General features: G+C 44.3%; 1 protein-coding gene across 12 annotated transcripts in view; it reads left to right on the forward strand.

Annotated features, from left to right (window-relative positions):
- Positions 1 to 21,633, forward strand: part of RIN2 (Ras and Rab interactor 2) — a 212,063-nt gene that overhangs the window by 123,128 nt on the left and 67,302 nt on the right. The window contains exon 1 of one of the 12 annotated variants that reach the window (XM_036321040.1): positions 17,050 to 17,198. The exons of 10 other annotated variants lie outside the window; for them this stretch is intronic. The gene's annotated coding sequence lies outside the window, so the exon portion shown is untranslated. Of the gene's footprint in view, positions 1 to 17,049; positions 17,199 to 20,690; positions 20,710 to 21,633 lie in introns of those variants that run through there. One more of the 12 variants, XM_036321039.1, reaches the window with a different exon arrangement.

Below are 21,633 nucleotides of genomic sequence, written 5' to 3' on the forward strand. Positions count from 1 at the left end.
GAGGGGAATGGGTCCCGGGAGAGCCCCAAGTCTGAGATGAAGCTGGTCAGTTCATCCTGGGGACAGCCATCAGAGCCTTTCCCAAAGTGCACAGGCCAACCTCTTCAAATTAATACGGCCCAATATTACTTTTAGTGCATCAAAGCTGAATGCCCCACCTGGGGAAATATTGGTGGAAAGGTCATGGGTTTATAACCGTGAGAACCCTGGCTGCCAGTCCTGGTTGCAACCACTACCAGGCCCTTGATGTGAGAAAACTCTCAGAGCCTCTGTTTCCTCATCTATAAAATAAAAATACAAAAAGTCCCTGTCCTATCACCCAAGGACAGTGTGAAGATTAAGTGACACACGGAGGATACTTGCTGCAGAGAAAGCCATTCATTAAGTGGTAGCTACTATCAGCTGGGTTGACTGGCAAAATGTATTTCTTTCCCTTTCCTGTGACTTGTGATGTGGACTTCCTGAGATTTTCCCCCAAGTTTGGACAGCTTCCATCCGGTCTGCTCATCACACTCATAGTGCTATCAATTAAAGGCCTGGCAAGACTCATCCAAGAAGCATCATGTTATGTACTAGACATTGAAACTTTAGAAAGATTTTGGACATCAAAGGGAATGGGTAAAATAACTCTGGTAACCAGAAGAATGCTGTGGAATGTGTCTCTCATTTCTGGCATGCAAATGAATGAGGGTTGAGAACAATTCACATAACCCAAAGAAGTCTTCATTATTACTAAGGCTTCAAGGTTAAAAATTCAAAGCTTTTCAGACGCAAGCTGGAAAGGCAGAAATTACTCCCAGCAGAAGTTAGCACTCTACCTTCCCTTCTGTTCTGAGAGATTCAAGGTAATTTGTTAAATATCTATTATTTGAATGAGCTGAACTTTGGACGTGCGTGACCAAAAAAAAAAAAAAAAAATACACACAGAGAACACTGTGCTGCTCTCGTTTTTGCTAGTAACCTACTAAGGATCATAAAACAAATACGCCTGTCACCAGAGCAGCCTGTTTTATAATCTTCCCTTTGAGCCCCTCACGGTCTCCTTCACCCCAACACTCACTCCACTATCCTTTCCTGCCCCACCCCAAGGCCACATAAAATGCCTTTGGAGTTTCCAAATATTAACAAATTTTGACCCACCACCACTGTTGATACATGAAGAAAAATAAATTTATATTTTTCTCAGGTGAAACACAAGTTAACTCAATGATGAAATTAAAAACTTTTATTTCTGGAAACTAGACAGCTAAGTGCTGACTGAGCCCATCAAAGATGAGCATTTGTGTGTGTGTATGTGTGTGTGCACGCGTGCACGCATGCCCCTGCGTGTTGCACCACACACAGCATACGCTGCACAGCCCAGCCACCACTGACATGGACTGATTGTGAGTGGGGCTCTGTGCCCATGACTGTGCCAGGTAACTTCCTTCTGCGGGTTCCCTTTCATCCTCCCTATACAGATGAAGGAACTGAGGCTCAGGGAGGCTGCGGTCTTGCCCAGCAGGTCCCACAGGGAGCAGGAGCCCACGCTGGCCTTCCAGCTGGGGCTGCGAGGTTCAGGGCTCCTCAGTGAGCTCAGTTGGCCTGCCTGGTGGCCCCTGAGTGTTGGTTCCCCAGGAGCACTAGGCAGGACCCTGCTGGGTGTGGTTGGTGCGCTCAGGGGTCACGGCAGGCCAGGCCTCGGAGCCCAGCAGCCGTGGGCAGGAAGAGGTGTGGCCTCCTGAAGCACGCTTCCTCTGACTTGTGTTCCAAGGACACAGGGATTCTGAGGACAAGGAACTGAGCGGACCAAACTCTCCAAAAGCGATATGTCCTAACCGTTAGAGTGTGCAGAGTGAGCGTTGGAGATGTGCTGGGAGGAATTAGGGAAGTGGCCCCTGGAAGCCTGCTTTTCATTCCTGTGTTCATGGTTTTAATTTTTTCCACCCTGGAGAGGGGGGAGATGGTTTTTATTGATATAATTTCAAATTTACAGAAGAGTTGCAAGAATAGTACATGGGATTCCTTGTATTATATACTTTCATGTATGTGTGTACTATATCATTTCAAATTTCCATAAACGTTGCAAGAATAATACAAAGGACTTCTATATACACATTACTCCAGGTCCAGATTCACCAATTGTTTACATTTTGTCCCATTTGCCTTATCATTCTCTTTCTCCCCCTCACAACACACACACATTTAAATATGTAAATAGCCCATAAATATATAAATTGTCTTTCTATATGTAATTATACACTGAGTGGCCAGATTATTATGACCACCTGACATTTGTAGGCAAATTAGCTATAATTTCGCACTGAAGTTGCTAGAGGGCCAGACCATTTTAAATAGGGAAGCAGGTTGTTTACCACAACAGTAGAAGTGATTTTTTTTCTGAAGATGTGGGTAAACAACGCGATTTAACAGCCTTTGAACGTGGGATATATATATACTATATGTAATAGATTTTCTGATCCATTTGAGAACACAGACATCATGCCATTTAAATCCTTTGGCATGTATTTTCTACGAGAAAGGACAATCTCTTATATAATCACAGTAAAAGGATCAAAACCAAGAAATTAAACATTGATTCAAGGCTGTGCTCCAGACCACAGTCAGTATTCGGTAATGGTTCCAGTTACGTTCTTAAAGTATTTCTTTTCCCATCATCCTGGGTCCAACCCAGGTTCACTGGTGCATTTAGGTGTGTTGATTCCTTTTAGTCTACCAATGGCACTGTTTCTTCATTTTATTTTATTACATGTTCAACTTTTTGTTAAAGTGTAACATGCACATGAAAAGAATTTGCATCAGCATCCAGCTTCACAAACAACAAAGCTGTACTGGTTTTAAATGGTACCTACGTAAGAGGTCGAAAACATCAATCCCATGGTTACCAGAATAGATGGTTCTCAGGACATGAGCCCAGCATATGGATGTGCAGCCAGCTAGGGCCTTGGGACCAGGCCATATGGGATGACCGTGGCTTTGATTGAAGGTCTTGCAGGGATCGCTTTTAACTCAGCTTTTACTACCTCACCTGCACATTCCTATGGCCCCTTAGACCTATTTCAGAGTAAAAAACCCTGGATATGTTTTGACAATTGAGTTAAATTGAACGTTAAAAGCAGATTCTGAAACTCCAGCTTTAACTGCAGAAGTCTTCCTCAATCACCCATCAACTAGACATAGATAAGTTTCTCATCTGAACCAAAATGCCCTGACCCAAAACCCTGGGGGCTTTCAGGCATTGCCCAAAGACACAAAAGAAAGACATGTGGGGTTCCACCCAACTCTCCAGCTCCAGACCTGATCTCAGGTTTCCGGTTCCTATTGTAAGATGTGTTTTTCCATCTCAGCCTAGCTGTTTGATCCCAAGGGGCTCATGCAACATTATAAAAATGCCCGGCATCCTTTGCTGGGATGGTCATTCCTAACCATCTTGGTGTGTGAACAATAGGCCCTTCTTTTCCGTCCTGAAAGTTTGATGTCATAAGGAAACAAAAGAGGCCCCGGTGTGGGAAAGGCATGGCGGAGGGGACTGCATTTTTTCCCTAGCATCAAGAGGCACCGTTGGGTCCTGGAAGGGGGCTCAGTTGGTTGGAACATGGTTCAAAACACCAAAAAGTTTCAGGTCCCATACACCAAAAGGTTTTGGGTTCGGTTCCTGGTCAGAACATGTACCTAAGTTATAGGTTCAATCCCCGGGGGGGGGTGGGGGGAGGACATGGGAGGCAGCCAATCAATGTTTGCCTCTCTCTCTCTCTCCCTCTCTCTTCCTTCCTCTCTCTTAAAAAGAAAAATCAGTAAAAACGTATCCTTGGGTGAGGATTAAAGAAAAAAGAAGCACTATCTGCATCTGCTCGCCCAGGGTCAGCCCCTAGCCATGTATGCGGAATCAGTGTTGTTGAGAGGTTATGCCTTTTCACATTTCGGGCCCTCTTGAGCTTTGCCTCAGATGACTGTTACCTTCCTAGGGGAGCCCAGGGCTGACAAGCTGGAGCTGAGTTATTGTAAATTATTTCCTCCAAAGACTGTCTCTATAGCATATATCTGTAAACCAACAACAACAAAACACCTCTGATACCTCATTTTCTAGCTTTTATGGATTCTGGCTTGTTTTTAATTGTGGTAAAATACACATAATATAAAATTTATAATTTTAATCATTTTTAAGTGTACAATTTTGTGGCATTAAGGACATTTAGATTGTTTTGCATCTCCAGAACTTTTCCATCTTCTCAAACTGAAACTCTGCACCCATTAAAAAACTAACTTCTCATCCCTTACTCCCCCGGCCCCTAGCAGCCACCCTTCTATTTTCTATATCTATGCATTTCGCTATTCTAGGGACCTCTGGAATAGAGTTGGAATCATTCAATATTTCTCCTTTCGTGCCTGGCTTATTTCACTCAGTGTAATGCCCCCAAGGTTCATCCATGCTGTGGCATGTGTCAGAATGTCCTTTCTCTTTAAGGGTGATTAATAGTCCATTGTGTGTACAGACTACATTTTATGATGGACATTTGGGTGGCTTCCCCCTTTCAGCTATTGTAAGCAATGCTGCTGATGAATGTGGGTTCTGTTTTTTTTAAAAAAAAAATATTTTATTGATTTTTTTCCAGAGAGGAAGGGAGAGGGATAGAGAGTTAGAAACATTGATGAGAGAGAAACATCGATTAGCTGCCTCCTGCACACCCCCCCACTGGGGATGTGCCCACAACCAAGGTACACGCCCTTGACCGGAATCGAACCTGGGACCCTTGAGTCCACAGTCTGATGCTCTATCCACTGAGCCAAACTGGTTAGGGCTGGATTCTGTTTTTAAAGAACATGTTCTTAGTTCTCTTGCCCTGAATAAGAATACTAAAACTTCTCTGATGAGGGGTACATCACCCACAAGGCATGTGTGCATGTGTGTTGTGGTGGGTGCACGCTAGAACTGAAGTTAAGCCTGAGCCTCCCTTACAAAATTCAGCCTCCCGTGATTGTTGGATGGGCAAGGCGAATGGCTTTAGTAACAGTGTAGTCTCATCAGGACCAGGAGGGCTGTCCTGGGACATCAAGCAGTTTAGGTCAAGCAAGTTAAAGTTATCAGTGCTACTATGGTCTCTGACCACTCACCAGGCGTGTGTTTCTTTTTATTTTTCTCTGTCTTATCTTCCCAGTCACATTGCAAGCCTTTGTGGGACAGGGACAACAATATATTATACCTCTTTTGGTGTCCACTTAGCCCAATACCCTCAAAGGAGCAGGTCTCCAATAAGTGCGAGCTGACAATGACTCACATTCCATATTTGCCTGTCCACCCATGCTGTGCACTGACATCTATACTTTCCCACCATCAGAAGGACTTTGCGGGTTTTCACTAAACAGAGGCTCTTCCCTTATTTGCAGTTGGGAAACTGAATTAAATTAGTGAATTGCAGTAGCAACCAATACATATTCAGCCCGCACTGTGCAGCCAGTTGGACGGGACACTGGATATACAAACTTTATTCAAAAGAATTGGTCTTGCCCTCAGGGCTCTCTCAGACCACGGGAACCTTGCCCCATGGATGGGCTGTCAGTCAGCCGAGGAGTTTGTCAGAAATGCAGAACCTCAGACCCTACCCCAGACCTAGGCATCAGGACCTGCATTTTAACAAGACTCCCACATGGTGCGTATGCACATTCCAGTTTGAGAAACACTAGTGGATATTATTCTGTTAATTCCACTCCTAAAGCTAAGGAGGGTTGCAAACCTCTTTATCAAACTTGTTCTGTCTGTGTAAAGGAGAGATGAGGCCAAACTGGCACTGGAGCCCTGTGCCCAATTCTGGACACAACCTAAGCAGAGTTTCCAGAAGAGTCCAAGACACCCTGCATATACCCATTGCTTGGGAGCTCTAGGGAGGGGGAGAGGCCTCGAGGGAGGATGAAGGCACCTGGCTGCTCAAGGTGGAGGATGTAGCCAGAGAGGTCTTGCTCTGAATTTATCGTGAAAAGAAAAACATTGATTGAGTTTCCCAGAGGCAGATTCAGAGGCAGGATGTGAATGCCAGGCGTCTGTTTGGGAGGTGATCACAGGAAGCTCGGGTAGCAGAGTAGGGAAGAGAAAGCAGCCGCTGGGGCTGGGTCCTGCTGGCGGCGCCCCCTGGGGGACTGTGTAGCGAGGTCAGAGTTGTCCCATAAGGGCAATGAAGCCGGGTGCTTATGCGGTAAGTCCCTTCCAGCTCTGAGCTCATGCAGCCACTGAGCATCGCAGGCCTTGGGCAGAGACTCCTGGTGCTGGCAGTAAGAAGGCATCACCGTGTAGGGGAGCAGTGACTCCCGGGGTCACAGGGAAGGCGCTGGTAGTACCTGCTGCGTACCTCCCATCTGACATTTTGAGACCGGCGTGTCTGAGCAGACTTCTGCTTCAAAGCCCGGTTCCTCCTGAGGAACGAACGCTTTGAGTTCTGTAAGCTTCAAAGCCTCGGTGATTCATCCCCTCAGAGTTACTAGTCATCTTCACAAGACTGAAAATGGCCAAACTTGACATGTTTTAAAAATTCAAATTCCCTTTTCATAGTCCCTTTGCCTTCTTCCTTCCCTAAACTAAATATATGTGTACAGACAACACTGTCGCACTCAACTTACAGAAAAGAAAATTTAATGGTCTGTTTCAAAATTTTCATTTTAATGTTGCAAGTTGTAGATCCATGTCTCCTCTCCAGTCACTTTGCCTTTGAATCCTAACGCCATTAACTTGTGTGTGTGTGTGTGTTTTTTAATTAAAAATGATATTACAAATGCAGTACTTACCACCCCCAAGGGGCCATGCCAGCATTCCCTTAGTTAGGATTTCTTTTAAGAGTTTCAGCAGGCCCGCTGGAGTGGCTGGGTTGGTTGGAGGGTTGTCCTGTGCACAGAAAGGTTGCTGGTTCGATTCCCTGTCAAGGCACATACTTGGGTTGTGGGTTCTACCCCCAGTTGGGGCAGGTACAGAAAGCAACCAATCCATGTTTCTTTCTCTCTCTTCTCTTCTCCTCCCAACCCCCCCCCCCCACTTCCTCTAAACTTGTCCTCTGGTGAGGATTAAAAAAAGAGAGAGAGAGAGTTTCTGCAGAACTCTGCTCCCCAGAATGGTCATCAACAAAAATTCGTGATGTCAGTAGGCCTGTGGAACCTGCACACTTGTCCAGACTACACAGCACACGAGCATCTTAAAACAGGGGTGGGGAACGTCCAGTCTATGAAATTATTTGGTCTGGCCCTGCCAAGGTATTAGGGGTGAATTAAATAAATGTTTGACCAAATGTAGCAGGCTAATTTTTAAGTTGATGCTTTTGTATGTCCCAGGAATGATGTTATAAATATCCAAACAGCCCTTGGCAGAAAAAAGGTTCCCCACCCCTGATCTTAAAAGGTCCTAAGGAGCCCACAGTGACCTTGATGAATCAAATGTTTAACCCAGTTTCATTGGATGTTTCCAGTGCTATTCCAGTGAAATCATGCTTGTTCACACCCTACATTGCTAGTGCCGGGTGAAAAGCATTTGAGGAAATGCTGCTTTAAACACATACCCCAGCTGACTCAGTGCCTTTGAAATTAGTAGGCATTTGGAGTCAGTTGAGTAGAAGCAGCAGGGCACAGAGAAATTACAGCTTAGAGCTTACTTTGTTTTTTTTGTTACTAGGGGGAGCGGGGGGGGGGGGGGGGCGGGGGAGAGAAAACTTTGTTATGTAACTGATGTTTTGGAATTAAGAGTGACTTTGATCCATATGGAAGTTAACCCCTGGTGTGTAATTGAGTATATTTGTCCAAAAATAATGTAGACTGGATAGGTGAGGTACAGCTCTGAACGACAAGGCCAAAGTTTTAGTAAGCGAGGAACATCTCATTTCCTTTGTTTTATCAAAGCCTGCAACAACCAAGTATAAGTATTGCTGGCACTTCCATTTGGTAAACTTCAGCACCTATAGTCCAATTTTTGTCGCCAAACCCAGGAGCTCTGAAGAAAGCTTATCTAATTGCTATGCTGATAATTCCAGGCTCTATATGAATTCCACCCATCAAATTATTATTTTACTTTTATTTTCCCCCAAAGTGAAATTAGCTATTTTTTCCTTTTTAAAAAAGTGTGTAGAAAGAAATAAAAAGTGTAAAGAAAAAGAATATCACCTGTATTGTATCCCCTCTCGCTTCACCTGGAAATGAACCCTGTGAGTATCTTGATGCTGACGCATCCAGAATTTTGCTCTGTTTGCATTTCTATTATATTATATAAATCCATAGATGCATGTTTTACATAAATAGGCTTTGAGAATACACATTGTTATTCAACTCTTTTAACACTTAATAATATATCACTATATATTTTTTACTATATTGATATACGACATTTATTGTGCATATCAATTAATATATAACAGGATCACAATGTTAATAGCTGTATAGTATTCCAGTATGATGCTCTACCACACTTTGACGAATCCACTGTTAAATATTTAGTCATTTTTTCATTGATTACTATTATAAATGATGTTGCCAAAAACATGCTTTTATGCATTATCTGATTTCTTCAGGTCAATTCCTAGAATTAGAAATGCTGAAGCCAATAGTTTTCATACTTACATTGTTGAAATATACATTCAGATTGACTTCCAGAAAGGAACGAGTCATTATTTCTCCTCCAGCGCTTCTAGAAAGCCCAGTGAAGGAAACCGGAGGGGGTAAAGGGAAGTGAATGTGACTGCAGCACTCATGCCACTGCATTCCGGAAAGGCAAAGGACAGCTGGCAATTTCAAAAGTTTGAGCCAAAGGAGGTGTTAGAAACCTAACACTTGAGGAAAATGAAATCTACACACACACACACACACACACACACACACACGGCCAAAGATACACAGTTGTCACGCCTCTTAGAACAGCATGGATATGGTTGAACTTCAGAGATCGTTTTCAAAAAGTGAGAAATCATAATCTTATACAAATACATAGTGAATATGTATCAAAGAATTATTTAACATATTAAGGGGGAGATCAACAGGATGTTAAAGTCAACGCCAGATGGCAGAGACAGGTAAATAGCCCGTGGACAGAAGAATCCCATCTTGAGCCAGCTGTAACAGCTGCTGTCAGCCAGCTTGTGTGTCTAACTCTGCAAGATTAGACATAAGCTTGACATTGCTGATATTCAACCGTTTTTTACCTTCCATCACTGCAAGTTCATATACTTCAACCTAATACAAACTGACTACAGATGTACAGGGCCATCTTGTCTACCAAACAAATATCAGTCTTCCACAAGCTCTGCATGTGATTTTGTAGAGTCTGTGCCTTAATCAGAGAAAAGAATCAAACAAAATGACATCCCAGGTGACTCAGGTAGGTTTCCAACTATGACTTTGAAAACAAACTTTTTTTTTTTTGCTTCAAGTTTTGCATAATTTTCTCAACTGTAGGAACCTTTTGTGGCTGAACCCATGTGTGGGTGGACAAGGTTATCTCAGTGGTGACCCTACCCACACTACATTGGTCTTGCAATTCCTCTAAATGTTTAAAGATTGAAAGGGCATCACAGCCAGGGCTTCGCTCTCATTTCCCATGCAAATTGCCTTGCGACTGTGTGTTTCCCAGAGACCTAGGGCAGAGGTGCCTGCTCACTGCAGGAGCTTGCTCCTGCCAGGCTGCCAGCCATTGTCATGGCAGAGTGCCTCCCGAAAGCCCTGTGACACCTGAGAGGGTGCCAGGTGGAGCTCAAGAGGCTGGAATGCCTGCTGGTCACCCCATTTTGTAAATTCCAAGATGCTAGTCTTCACGCAGCATGTTTGTCACTAATACGACAGCAAAACAGGACATTAACAATTGACCAACACAATCTCAGACCCCAACTTGAGCTCCATGAAGACATAGGTTAGCACACTTCAATCTGAGATGTTCCGATTGTTGTATTTTATCATCTATGAAATCATGTATATTTTATAATTAAGAGTGTGGTATAATTCTAATTGGGGAATCTTTTTTCTTGATGATATATAAAATAAGTGTATCTTATAATTGACCATATCCCAAATTTGATGGAGCACATTGTTGTGTTTGTGTGTGTGTTTTCAATGTGTGTGTGTGTGTGTGTGTGTGTGTGTGTGTTTTACTGATTTGAGAGAGAGAAGGAGAGAGAGTGAGAGAGAGAGAGAAATGAGAGAGAAACATCGATCTACTGCCTCCTGCACACTCCCGACTGGGATGGAACCTGCAACCCAGGTATGTGCCCTGGCCCAGAATCAAACTGGTGACCTTTTAGTGCACAGGATGGTGTTCAACCAATTGAGCCACACTAGCCAGGGCAAGCACACTGAGTTTTTGTTTTTCTTCTCCACTATAGACCTAAAGCTTTCTGTGTAATAAATACTCTAAAAATATAAAGAAAAAAATGCATAATCAAACGTAAAACACAAATGCTAAAACTAGCCAGGACTATAGGAACATTAGTGCCAACTCTTAGGAAGAACTTTATTCTTCATAGGCTTCTCTCATTTGCCTTGTTATTTAACCTTAAAACTCAAAGCCACGGGCAGTAATTTGGTGATATCTATGACTTCCGAGGTCATTGCAGAATCTAATACAATACTGGCCTCAGAAACTGACAAAGTAAATCAGCGCGTTAGCACAATGACTGTTTCAAAATATACCACACTAGCTGCTTCCATATTTCATGTACTGAACTATTTTTTTAAATTATCTTCTATTTTTCCAAATTGAAAGTTATATCAGAGGGTTTGCTCTGCAGTATCATTGCAATATGGTTTAGAAAACGCACACACACACACACACACATACACACACACACACATACACACACACACACACATACACACACACACACACACACACACACACACACACAATGAGCCTAGGCCTCTAGAAGTTGCATGGAGCCAGCAGCACATGTATCAGCGTGGTCCACCCGGCCTTTCCCAGCTGGCCAAGGTAGAGCCAAGTCGGTTTCTTCCATTTCAGTAGAGGCAGCTTATAAATTAATCACTGGGGGGGCCATGTTTAAAGCCACCGGCTTCCACTCAATGAGAACTTAACCGCGGATAAGGAGAGCACAGCTGCATTCTGGATGTGCAACCACATTTTTGGTGGTGACGAACTGAAAACTTGAGCAGCCTGGGTGGCATGGCTCAGGAGGTCATGGTTCGATTCCCAGTCAGGGCACATGCCTGAATTGCAGGCTCGATCCCCAGTGTGGGACGTGCAGGAGGCAGCTGATCAATGCTTCTCTCTCATCATTGATGTTTCTATCTCTCTCTCCTTATCCCTTCCTCTCTGAAATATATATATATATCTTGAGCAGTGCTTCTTTAATGGCTGCTACAACGTCAGCTACTTCCCCATCATGGCCAGCCAAGGTCTAATGGACTGGTTGGCGCTCAACCCCCCTGTGTCCTGTCCTGACTTACCCCTGGCCTAGAAGGAAATGAACAGGGAAGTTACAAAGAGGAAGGTGGGGAAGGACGAGCACTCATTCATTCAATAACCCATGAATGCTGGGGCCTGTCCTGAGCTCAGAGGATGGAATGGGGAGCAAAGAGACAGCATTCCTGCTGTGAAGAATTTACATCCAGGTGGGGGCTGGTCAGGAGAGCACCTGGCTCCAGGAATAACCCACAAGCAGGACCATCCACCTCAGATGGTGAAAGAGGGGGCCAAGCAGGAAGGTTGGGGCATCATGGCTCAGATTCTCTGAAAACAGGCCCAGAGTCAACAATTTTTATGACAATGGATTATTAGGAAGTGCTGCAAAGAGAATTCCATAGTGGGGCAGAGCAGGAGCTCAGAGGAGGGTCCAATTTCAAGCAAAGTTCCCTGATGGTAACTTTGGGGACAGTGTAGATCTCACCTCAGAGTGGTCTCAGCCAGAGGAGAGGGAGCTGAAGTATTTACTCCCCAGCGCCTGTCACTCATTGGTGGAAGACTCACTCTAGAGGCCCTTTGGGGTCTCTGCGCACCAGGCAAAGCAGGTTCTGGCTGCTGGAAAGCCATCCTCAGACAAAGGACTTGGGGCTGGCTGTGTAGGGCCAGGTTTCCTTCTCATGGCCGCTCTCTGGGGGCCTTCAGGCCCCCCTGTGGTGGAAGCCCTGGTCTCAAGGGACACTGTGGTGCAGTGCGATGTTTGCAGGGGTTTTCAAATCTGAGGAGGGTCCAAGAAGCTAAACGGTATGGAAACCTGGTCCATCAACATGTTGAGATTCCCTCGGGGATACCAACACACACACACACACACACACACACACACACACACGGGGCACCAGGTCCTGAATTTTGGGGGGCTTTCCTAAATTAAAACATTTCTATCCATTGTGAGTACATCCATGCTTATCAGGCCTCTAGCAAATCTCGTGGAATTCAAGTGCCTGTGGGGACATAGATGCGAAGGTCTCCCTCATCAGCGTTGCACAAGAACCTGGGGCACCCAACAGACATAATTATCCAACACATGTACATACCCACACGTCTCACACCCTTTAAACCAGACTTCTGACTTTCTCCTGTGGGTGGTGTGAACGGCTAAGCCCTCAGCCCACCAGCAAATACTCAAATACTAAAGAACATCGGCTGTGGGCTTTGCAGCATCACCTCAGTGAACTCTTCTTAGGCAGCCCCTGAGGGGCAGGCCTCAGCGTAGCCTCAGTTCTCGGATCAGGATATTTAATGGGTCAGATGACCTGGTCAAGGGCACGCTGCTCGAAGCAGCAGAGCCAAAGGAATTCCAAGCCAGGCATTTAGCCAAAATTTTGCTTTTAAGTATTAAAGTGTTCACGTGTGTTTGTTTTCTCTAAATACTACTATGTACTACTTTGAGCTAAAATCAAAATTATTGACATCAAACCATTTCACTTAACTCAGAATATGGTATGGGGGTGGATAGAGAAAAAGTGTGTGGAACTGTATTGTATTGTTTTTAACTCAAATAGGGAAAGTAGGGTAAAAAGATAATGAATATTTTTATTTTCTAAATAGGAGGGCTCTGTGATTAAGGGGACGTTTTGAATCAGCAGGGCTAGGTGAACTATTGCATAAATGCCGTTGAGCTCATTTGCTTTCCTTTTGGAATGAAAACCAAGGGCAGGATTCTACCTGCTGCCTCCTGGGCCACTCCCAGCCTCCAGGCAAGTTTGGAAAAGGTTGCCCTCTGTGTACATCCCTTGTCCTGCAGAAGGCACGTTGGCCAATAAAGCCATCTGAGAGTGCAGTGTTTAGGTTTGGGGAAACCAGTTCTGACCCTAATATAGTCACCCCTCACTCCCCCATCCTGACTTCACACCACACTCAAAATGACATTCCAGCCTGGCTGATGTGGTTCAGTGATTGAGCTCCGACCTATGAACCACGTGGTCACGGTTTGATTTCCCGTCAGGGCACATGCATGGGTTTCAGGCTCGATCCCCAGGAGTGGCTGTGCAGGAGGCAGCCAATCAATCATTCTCTTTCATCTTTGATGTTTCTGTCTCTCTCCCTCTCCCTTCCTCTCTCAATAAAAACGTATTTTTTAAAAATGGCATTCCAGATGAATGAAAGGCCTACAAATAAGTAAATACAATATATGTAAATAGGCAAAACATCTTAGCAAAAAGTAGACTGTTGATTGCTTCAAGATAAGAATGTCTTCTGAGACAAAACAGGAACCATAATGAACTTCTGACTCTAATAACCTTAAGAGCTTTAGGAATTTAAAAGACAGGAAAGCATTATGAGAGAAAAATCTTTTAAATAGTTGAGGCAGCAGATTTATATCACAACTTAAGAAAAAATAAGGAACCTCGAAATGGTCAACAGATAAATGAATAGGCAATTCCTCAGAAGAAATGCAGACAATCAGTCAGTATACAAACAATATAATCTCAACAAAGCACATTGAGACAATAAAAAGCCACTACAATCATCACGTTGGCCAAAGCTTAAAAGTGTGATCAATCAAAATCCTGACAAGTGCGGTGGATGCTCTCAAAGAAGGCGGAGACAGCAGAGATGGACACAGCCACCTGGAGAGCAATGCGGCATTTTCTCTGAGGTTTCACACGCTACACAGGATGTTCATCACAGCACTGCCTGTGACAGCAAAACATTGGAAACGACCTACATGTCTATCAAAATAGAATGGATATGTGGAATGTCCCTGAGCGGTATATTCCTATGATGGAAAACCATTCCCACTTAAAATGAACTAGAGCTTCCTTTACCAGTGTGGATAAATTCCACGGCCTTTTGTTGGTTATGATAAGCAAACTAGAGGACATCAATATGATTCCATCGATTCCACTCCGTAAAAAAAGCACAGGATCATAACATTCAAGAATGATACACACAAAACTGATAATAGTAGATGGAAAGGATTATGGGCTGTGGTCCAGGGAGATTAATTTGAACTACAGTAATCTGTTTTTCAGTGGGAATGTATTCATGCGTTTATGTTTGTGAATATAATTAAAATTTTTAAATATACATGTAAACACCCATAGGAGATGTAAAAAGGGCATGGTTTTGAGATATTTCAGCATCATTCCCCAGACACTCCTCTACAAGTGAAGGGAAGAAGTCTTCATTACTTTTTTATTTCCATGGTGACAGTGTGAACGTTTGTAAGAAGCCCATTATGTTCCAGACTATTTAGACAAACCCCAGTGGGGTGTACCCACCAATCCAGCTCCTCTACCTCCGCGGAAGCAGACGGGAGAGGGAATTGCTTGGCCATGTGGTTTTCATGACCTGGAGATGGGTCTAATCCCACAGAGTTGATGGGACTGTAAAGGCCAAGCTGATGCACTTGGGAAATAGAAACTCCATAGCTGAAAGCCAAGCACTTGACTTTTCCCACACCCTCAGTTTCAAGTCTCCCTCTATCAGCTACACAGCCCTTTTCAAACAACTGATAACATTCCTGAGTTAGACTTGGAATTTACAGTGTTGTATCACAACTTGCTCTATAAGCACTTTTCTCATTTCATTTTTACACGACCTTCAAGATAATTTTTCTCCTTTTATCTAACCCTAAAAGAAAGAAAAGATTTGAAGTCCCTCCTTCTCCCTCCCTCCAACCTCGATTGCAAACAGGGACTGCACATGGCGACGTCTCTCCCTCACCCAGCCAGGGAAAATCGACCTCTAGCAGGCAGATCTCGAGGTAGGAGACTTCTGGGCAGACAAGCAGAAGATTGGGCTCCACAAACACTAGTCTTTTGTAGGCCCAGGTCTGCTGCTGGGGCTGACATGGCCCCTCTCCAGGTTGGAAGGGGTATAAGTCCTTTTTAAGTGTCCTTTAGCTTTATGGCCTCTCTGTTTCATAGCAATAATCACCATTAATATAAAGAGAGAATTTAAATAGGAAGAGGATTCAGGAGCATTCAGGTACTTGTTACAAAGTGTTTTAATCTCATTGTCCTTTTTAATCCTCCAACCCATCCTGCCCCCAGAGTCAGCCAACAGGAGGCCTTGAGGATATTTGAGGGGCGGTCTTTTTGAACCCAGAGCTGGGATGCTCACCACTACTAGCTCATGCTGCCAAGCTACCAGGTACTTGCTGCAAGCTAGACTGCCTCTAAGGCTTGAAGTGTGGCCCCCCCAGGTGAGGTTCCTGCCTACTGGAAATTTACCTAGAATGATTACAGAATGCTGCAAATCGGGGTAGATATCTGTGCCAGGCTGGAGTATAGCAGGCTGAGTCCTGGGTGTGACCTCAAAGGGCCAAGAAAGAACCTGGAGCTTCTGGAATTCTGCCCTGGGCCTGCATGCCAGTTTGCATGAAAACCACCCAGGTGAGCACTCCAGGCTTCCTGTGTCATGCACAGAGGCTTACATGTTAGGGGGCCTAGGGCACTGGGCTTCTGAGTAGAAAGAGGGAGGGGACCCAGAGACTCAACGCCTGGCCTGCCTTCTTCAGGCTCCCTCTCTCTGGCCTCTTCCCCCTAGAGTGGCTACAGACCTTCACTTCCTGCCAGCAACACCCTCTCTCTCTACACATACTCCCTCCTCAAACCCCCCCCCCCCTTAGTTTTGAGTTTAAAAAGACTTACCCTCAAATACTCTCGTGACCTTCTGTTGGCTGACATGAGCGAGGGGCAAAGGGTATTGGAGGATTAAAAAGGAAGATGAGATTAAAACATTTTGTAACAAGTTCCTAAATGCTCCCAATCCTCTTCCTATTTAAATTCTCTCTTTATATTAATGGTATCATTGTTATGGAACAGAGAGGCCATTTCATCCCCAGCCACAGAGCTGGGCCTAACAAGCACAGGTACGCCCGGGCTTTCTCAGTGCGGCTCCGCTATGCCCTGTCTCTTGGACTGAGGCCTTAGGTCACTGCCTGTGGAGTTTTCTGGAAAGAACACAAATGTTGCCTTTTGTTATAAGAACCACTGTCTCACCAACTTAGTTTCCTGGAAATTGGTGTCCTGTCTCATTCTCTGATTGTACTGAATAACAGCCTCTTGCCTCTGTTGCCACCTCCCCAGATGCCCACACAGCCTTGGCAGCAAAACAGGGTTGTGGAAGCAGCGCTTGCTCACCAGCTTGGCGGATGCTCAGGCAGCCCTTCCACTTCTTGTAGGAACTCTGGACAAGGAAAGGGATGTGCAGGGGTCTTGGGTTGTATTCATGGACCTTGAGAAACTTGTTAGCAGCATCAACTTTGGGAAAGCACTTCCATTGACACTGCTGTTGGCTTTGTGGATCCTGAAAAAGACACCTACCATAAAGGACTCCTGGTGGCTAACTTCTCAATTTAAAAAGGAAGGAAGGAAGGAAGGAAGGAAGGAAGGAAGGAAGGAAGGAAGGAAGGAAGGAGGAGGGAGGGAGGGAAGGAGGGAGGGAGGGGAAAGGAAGGAAAAGGAGGGGAAAAAATTAAAAAGAGCCTAGCAACCATTTCTACACAGGGGCCTCCAGGCTCTCATAAGCAACACTTTAGGGACAGGCCTGCACTGAACTACCTGACTCCTACACTGAACTGCCTGCTTGTACTCTGCTCCTGTCCCCTAAGGAGTTCCTGGAATTGTGTTTTAACCAACAGGACTGAGACTTTCCCCACGGAATCAGAGCTGTGCAGCTCTATCTACATTAGCATCATAAGCCACCAATCAGAACAACTCCATTCTGGCCAGTCAGGGCAATGCTTTTTGGACCAATCAAACTGCAAGGATTTGGAGCCCTCATTTGCATGAGGATGGACCAATAAGAGACTATAGAGGTCAGTTCCCCCTGGCTTCCAGAGCACTTTCACCTTGCACGTAAAGGTAAGGGAGCTGAAACCCAGAAGACAGAACATCGAAGATGTCCTACTGTGCCAGAGAGGAGAGGGCAGGGCAGAATGGAGCAGAACAGAGTAGAACAGAGATGTCCAGCTGGAGAGGGCCCTCACCCTAGGGCTGCCTCACAACCATGCTTTCCACAGCCGCTGTTTCATTATTGAGCTGTAAAACTATCAAGCTGTTCCATAGTCACACTGTTCTCACCATGGTGCTGTATCACAGTTGAGCTGTTTGCACTGAATAAAGTTTTCTTCTTCACTGCACTCCAAATTGGGGATTCCTATTGGCATTGAATTGGCACCAATGACCATTGGTTGGCAACAGACCTGGACCATGGGAAAGCTTAGATTACTGAGGGATGCTATCAAACATCTACAGGAATTGAAAATGAACACAAATGTACCTGGGGACAATGCGGGGCAGATCAGGGACACCTGGGCAGACCTCAGCGCGGACTGTTGCTGGTGGAAGGGTATATAAACAGATCATTTGGAGAGGCAGGCCCGCCTCTGGAACAGTAACCTCTGGTCCATTTCTCGGGTAAATCCCTATGTTCTGTGGGTGATGGGCATAATGGGTTCAGAGTGAGAGATGGAGGGGACTGAAAGACCCCTCATCCACCAGGAAGGGTCCCATAGCCATCCAGCCAGTTGCAGCCTCTGTTCTTGTCCACCTTTGTGACTTGGCATCACTGTGTCCCTTCTGCATTGCAGATAAGTGGTGTTACCTGTGATTTTCCACTGAGTGCTGCTAAGTGAGAACTGAAGTTTGTAGGTTTTTTTGTGTTTGTCCAGGTATAGAGAAAGGAGCAGTGGGGGGCCCAGGGCCTGGCGATGCAGCCAAAGTGTCAGCAGGAGCAGTGTCGGGAGGAAGCAGTCTGGCCGGAGGGGTCAGCGTCTTCTCCTGGGGAAGGCCACTGGGGATTTTTAGTTCAAATCAATATGGTGGCCGTGAAGGTGGCTGAGGATGGAGAGAGTGAATGTACCCAGTGACCCTTCTTACTGCTGGGATGGGAATCTTTTAGCTACTGTAGATGTTTGCCTGAGCCTGTGGCTGGCCCTCCATCAGCAGGGCTCTCTGCTCCCTGGTGGGCTGTGCGTGGCTGTCCTGTCTGAGATCACAGCCGTGACCAAGAATGGGAGGGGGGACCCCAGCCTAGAGTGGTAGGGCTTTGGCTCAGACACTCAGACTCCCCTGACTCACCACACTTCCTCCCACTTTCTTAATCTCTCCATTTCCTCCCAGTTTCGTACACATCCATCTCTTTTCTTATTTTCCTAAAACTTTGATTCTGAAGTATTTTAAACATACAGAAAATCCCATATAATACAAATCACTAGCTCTGCCAAATCTTATCAGTTTGCCATTTCATTTTAAGAAATAAAATCTCCCCCCTAGCTGGTTTGGCTCAGCTGGTTGGGAGTGTCATCCCATGCACCAAGAGGTGGCAGGTTCGATTCCCAGGCAGGGCACATACCCAGATTTTGACTTCCATCCCTGGTTGGGGTACATGGGGAGGCAACCAATCAATGTTTCTCTTTCAATATTTCTCTCTGTTTAACTCCCATCCTCTCTCTCTAAAATCAATTTTTTAAATAAAGTTTAAAAAAAATAAAATCTCACATGTGTTTAAGCTCCTTTACCTGTAAATACCTCCATCTATTTCTCCTCCAGAGGGAGTTGCTGTCCTGGGTTAGGAGTGTAACCCCACAGTGCATATTAGAGTAGTCTTTATATCTATGTGTGTCTCTACAGACCCTTAGTAATACAAGTTTGCATGGTTTTAAACTTATACACTGAATACAACCATTTTTAGCTTCTCTTTTGTAAAGATATTTTTTCTTTCGATTTTATTTTTATTGGATTCAGGTGTAAAGCTTAGTGCTTAGACCATAGGTTCTCAACCTGTGGGCCGCAACCCCTTTGGAGGTCGAATGACCCTTTCACAGGGGTCGCCTAAGACCATCGGAAAACACATATATAATTACATATTGTTTTTGTGATTAATCACTATGCTTTAGTTATGTTCAATTTGTAACAATGAAATTGGGGGTCACCACAACATGAGGAATTGTATTAAAGGGTCGCGGCATTAGGAAGGTTGAGAACCACAGGCTTAGACAATCAGATATTTTACATAGTGTTTCCTTTGATACTTCCAGTACTCCAACTGGAAGTATAGTTATCACAATATTATTGACTATATTTCCTGTGCTTTCCTTACATTTCCGTGACTATTTTGTAACTACCAATTTGTACTTAATCCCTTCACCTCTTTCTCCCAGTCCCCCAACCACCACCCCTCTGTAATCACTAGTCCACTCTGTGTCTATGAGTTTGTTTCAATTTGGTTTGTTCATTTATTTTGTTCTTTAGATTCTACATATAAGTGAGGTTATATGGTATTTGTCTGTCTCTGACTGACTTATTTCACTGAGCATAATGCCCTCTATGGTGAAAGATTTCATTCTTTTTTATGACTGAGTAATTGTCTGTAGTCTTTGTGCATCTAAGATAACATATCTCTGAAGTGTCTAGACCCCTGAAGGCACAACTGCTGGCACCAGAGCGTGAGACCGTATTATCTTGCAGCTCACATACCATCTCTATGTGCTACTATCTCTATGTGCTATGAATGTTAACTATCCTGGATCCACCGAATAGCTCCATCATGAATGTCAAAAGCCACTTTACATAATGTAAAATAAGTATGTGTCTCTTCATTTTACTTTTTAATCCAAGCTCAGAGATGCCCCGCTTTGTTTTCTCCTGCCTCCCTAATCTACCACCAATGGATTTCATGCACCCCTCTCCCCCTTTACATCTCCTTTGATTCTTGTATAAAATAAGCTGCAGAACTGCCATTCTCAAGAATATTTTCTCAATCCATTGAGATTTTTCTTCCCAGCAATTGTCATCAGTTTGACTCAACTAAACTCTAAGACTTTTTCTTACACTGGATGTGTTTTCGTCAACACTCTGGTTCATTAATTTTAACTGCTGTATGGTATTCTATACCTCAGTTTATCCATTCTGTTGATGGACAAATAGGTGCTTATAATTTGGTTTTCTTAAAAGTAGTGTGCAGCAAATATTCTCATAAAGGTCTCCCTGAACCCATGTGCAAGAGTTTTTCTAGAGTGCATAGCTAGGAGGGCGGTGTAACTTCATCTTCAACTCTACAAGATATTGCAAACTCCTCTCCAGAGTGACTCTGTGAGCAGTACTCCCCAGCAGCATATGGGTTCCTGTTTTTCCATATCCTCGAGTATTATCAGACTTTTAAGGTTTTGCCATTGGGATATGTGTAAAATGAGATCTCCTGATTATTTTCTCTTTCAAGGCCCCAGTGCTTCTAAAAGCTCCACCCACAGCCCACACCCAGTCACACACAAAGGGGATGGATCAAGCATGGAAAACTTGGGAGGCCTTCATTCTTCTGACCTCTAGGTATTGGGAATGCACAGAGCTATTTGTGGGGACACCTTCTCCATCTACACTCTCCCCTTAGATAATCTCTCCCTGACAAAGGACTTTGAAATACTAACACTATGTGGCCAGTGACTTCTAAATGTATAAATAGCTCCATCAAAAATGTCAAAAGCCACTTAACAAATTTAATCAATGACTAGTACAACTCCATTAAAATTTAACCTGCCCACTGCCCAATTAAATTTCCTCCTCAACCCTAATTCTTTCCCATTTTTCCCCATCTTTCAATTCAGTTTCTATGTCATATTGTTCTTGGATTTCCCCCCTTCTTTCCAATTTCACTGCTGCTCTCACAACCTTGGTCCAAGCCACCATCATCTTTTGCTGGGATCACTGCAGTTGCCTCCTAACTGGTCTTGCTATTTGTCCTCTTGCCCTTACAAACATCTCTAGCCAGCAGCCAAGACGCTCTTTATAGAATATTAAAAAAGTAAAGTGCCATTCCCCTACGTAAAATCCCCCAATGGTTCTTAGTATCGAAAATTCAAATTCTAGGATACTGTAATCTAGAAGGCCAATGAGATCTGGTTCCTGCCTGCCTCTCCTTCCACAATGCCTCTCCAGCCTCTGGGACTTTCTCTATGTGGAGGGCTCCTCCCTTGATCTTTTCATGGCTCCCTTGTCATTCAGGGATTCACCACTTCTTCAAAGTTCTGTCCTGATCACCCCACCCTAGCTATATAGTAGTTCGATCCTGTAGCATCACCCTATTCTTTTTTTCATTCTGGAACTTCTTATTTTTTTTTATAATATATTTTTATTGATTTCATAGAGAGGAAAGAAGGGGAAGAGAGAGATAGAAACCATGAATGATGAAAAAGATAGAAACATCAATGATGAGAGAGAATCGTTGATTGGCCTCCTCCTGCATGCCCCACACTG

The sequence above is a fragment of the Myotis myotis genome, unplaced genomic scaffold (genome assembly GCF_014108235.1).
Source record: "Myotis myotis isolate mMyoMyo1 unplaced genomic scaffold, mMyoMyo1.p scaffold_m19_p_9, whole genome shotgun sequence".
In the NCBI taxonomy this organism is placed as follows: domain Eukaryota; kingdom Metazoa; phylum Chordata; class Mammalia; order Chiroptera; family Vespertilionidae; genus Myotis; species Myotis myotis.